Source organism: Cricetulus griseus, chromosome 2, assembly GCF_003668045.3.
Source record: "Cricetulus griseus strain 17A/GY chromosome 2, alternate assembly CriGri-PICRH-1.0, whole genome shotgun sequence".
In the NCBI taxonomy this organism is placed as follows: Eukaryota; Metazoa; Chordata; class Mammalia; order Rodentia; family Cricetidae; genus Cricetulus; species Cricetulus griseus.
The window spans coordinates 115,433,943-115,437,229 of record NC_048595.1 but is presented as its reverse complement, the minus strand read 5'-3'; the positions used below and the strand labels follow the sequence as shown (position 1 = coordinate 115,437,229).

The 3,287-nt window shown below is 37.5% G+C and overlaps 1 pseudogene; it reads right to left on the bottom strand.

Annotated features, from left to right (window-relative positions):
- Positions 1-701: 701 nt before the first annotated feature.
- On the bottom strand, positions 702-1,587 carry LOC100751710 (annotated as a pseudogene).
- Between the last annotated feature and the right edge of the window lie 1,700 nt (positions 1,588-3,287).

The window sequence follows — 3,287 nt, the reverse complement described above, 5'->3', positions numbered from 1 at the left end:
GGAGCATGGTCAACCATAAGAAAATTGACTGTTTGAAAAAAACATACTTTTAAGAAAACTGACTCTTCCTATCCCAGCAGCTACCAAATGCAGTATCTTTTCAGCTCAGGATATTTTACCCACCTCCACTCTCCCTGCTGGGATTTGGTCTGGCCTGAGCAGGTCTTGTGCATGCTTTTACAGACTGTGAGTTCATATTTTCAAGTGTCCTGCTGGAAAACACTCTTTTTTTGTCACAGAAAGATTTTATTAATAGGGCAACTCAGAGATGCTGAAGCTCCTACAGCGCAGCCTCTGAGAATTTGAGCAGAGAGGGGCAGCAGGACGGGACTCTGTCCAGAATGTATGGTCATCATCCAACTGACAGGTTTGGGTGGTTAGGGAGAGGTTTTTGCTGGCTAGCACATTTGTGTGGCTCTAAGAGGTCAGCCTTGACAAGTAGGCTTCTCCCAGAAAAAAAAAAAAAAAAAAACAGGAACAGCAGCTGCATAGATACCACCATAAAATGGAAATTAATGAGGCTCATTACATCAGGAGGAACATTCTGCCCTGATCATAAAACAAGAGCAAAATGGCGGCTGGGAATCTACTACACAGCTTTCTTAGATAAGACACTTTTTAAACATTAAACACCTGCAAGGTCTTGCCCTTGTGAACAGTTCATGGCCTCTCAGCCAGCCTTTACGACCACTGTTAGTTCTGTTATCTATTATTATTATTTGGATTTTGAACAAAGTTGATGGAATAGGAGCCAGTAGAAGAATCCTGCTTGATCTGGAAATTTTCTGTGGAGCGCCCAAAAGGTAGAAGAACTAAGTTGCCAAGATCTTTTAGTTTACCTAACATCTCTTCTTTTAATCTTTCATTATGTTCTTCAATTTGCTTAGGTAATCTCATACAAGCTTCTCTTGCTTGATGTATTGATGGATCTTTTTCTAATATCAATTTATAATCTCCAGTGCTTCATCTAGTTTGTCTGTTTTCTCATACAACTCTGCTCTCCTCAATATTGCATGGATGTAGCTGGGGTTTAACTGAATTGCTTTGCTACAGTCATTGATGGCCATTTCCTTCTTGTCCTGTTTCATCCTTGCAGCAGCTCTATTTAAAAAACAGAACAGACCTATCTTTCTGGAAACAGGATGGGCACATTTGAAGGGTTTGACTGTAAGAACTCTCAACTTCTATGTAATCTTCTCTCTTAAACTCTTCATTTCCCTGCTTCTTTAGTTTAGTGCTCTCTTCTCTTCTTTTCTGTTTCTCTTCTTCAGGTTTGCATTTTTTTCCAGTTCAGGCAGGTATTCCTCATCTACTTCAGAGGAACCAGTCTCATCAGTAGCTTTGTCCCCCATCATCTGTGCCCCTGGCTGCTCTTCCTCGAAGGAGGCACTAGAGTCATGAAAACATTCCTCTTCTTCATGATCCTCCTGGGGATGGGCTCCATCATCCTTTAGGAGCTTGCTCTGGGCAAGCTGGACCTTGGGATCAGAGACCTGGCGGCTGGCTGACTACTTCCTGAGAATCTGTAACTTTCAAACCATTGAACATATCTTCGGAAACCTTACAGTTCTCTTACTTCTCACCCATGCTGAGTTCAGGGACGGTGGTGAGGCTAAATGTCCCACGACATTCTTCCCAAGATCGAAGCTCTGCTTTCCACTGAAAACACACTTTTTTAGTCATCTACCATTCTGCTTTTACAATCATTCCCTAAGTGAGCCACCCTAATGAAATGTTTTATCTCATAAGAGTTGCCGTGGTCATGGTGTCTCTTCACAGAAATGACAACCTTAACTAAGACAATATATATATATATATATATATATATTATATATATATATATATATGCATAGACTTAAATGCCTCATATTATTTTTATTAGTAAGTAGTTAATTGTATGATTTCAGATGAAATGTTTGGACATGCCTACAGTTATTTTACCCTCCTACCTCCTTGTTGTGTGTTTTATATCCCTATCTCCTCCTTAATTTAAATCCCTCACATTTTCTAGTTCTTCCATTAAGTTATTTGTACCCTGACAGTTCCTCCTCTATTGCTATTTACCTACCATGATGCCCAAATTGGACCTTTTTTATCTGCTAGGTTCTTCAGTTCCTACATGATATGAACTTACATCTGAAGATTTGGAGAGAGGAGACTCCAATGAGAAAGAACATATAATGCTTACCTTTCTGAGTCTGTATTACCTTACTCAACCTGATAGTTTCTAGTTTCATCAACTTGCCAGAAATTTTCATTTTTCTTTTAGATGAATGCTATTCCATAGTGTATTTGTGTCATGTTTTCATTATCCATTCAACAGTGGAAAGACAATAAGACAGGTACGGATTCTCATAACCATAATGATGAGGAAAGAAATTTCTTAGCTGTTATGAATAGTCCAGAAGTCAATATGGTTGTGCAAGTATCTGCGGAATAGGATGTTTAGTCCTTGGGGCATATACCATGTAATGGTATGTGTTTGGTTCATACAGAATAGTTATTTTAGATTTTGAGAATTTCCTTAGCCAATTTTCAGATTGGCTATACTAAATTTAAATCCCAATAACAGTGATTGAGAATTTTCCTTTCCCCAAATGCTCTTCATGATATGTTTCCTTTGTCTTGTTCATTTTTTTCCCATTTCGACTGAGATAAAATAAAGCATCACAGTTCTTTTGACTTGCATTTTCCTAACTGCTAGAAATGATGAACACTTTTTCAAATATTTCTTAGCCATGTTTTTGTGCCTTTTGAATACTCTATTCAGGTCTTAGGTCAAATTTTGAATAGGTCTTTTTTTAGTTCATTTTGTAGTTTTCATACTAATTCTACATCAGATATACAGCTGACACAAGATTGTCTCTCAGTCTGTGGGATTCCTCTTCACCCAGTTATTTTAGCTGTGCAGAAGCATTGTAGTTTTAAGAAATCCCACTTGTCATTTGTTGGACTTAATTCTTGAACAAATGGAAAGTCCTTTCCTATACCTATCAGTAGGGTATTGCCTAAATTTTCTTCTAGAAGTTCAGTGTTTCAGCTTTCAAAGTGAAGACTACACATTTGAAGTTACTTTTTGTGTAAATTGATAGATATGGGTTTACTTTATTTCTTCAGCTTGAGGGTATCCAGTTTGCTAAGAACCATTTGTTGATGATGCTTTTTTTCTTATATTATTTGGCATTGTTGTCAAATATTAAATGGCTGAGTCTACTTCTACTAGTGTTTGGGTGCCTATACATTATTGTATATTTTTTATTAACATAACTCTGTATATAGATTGAGAT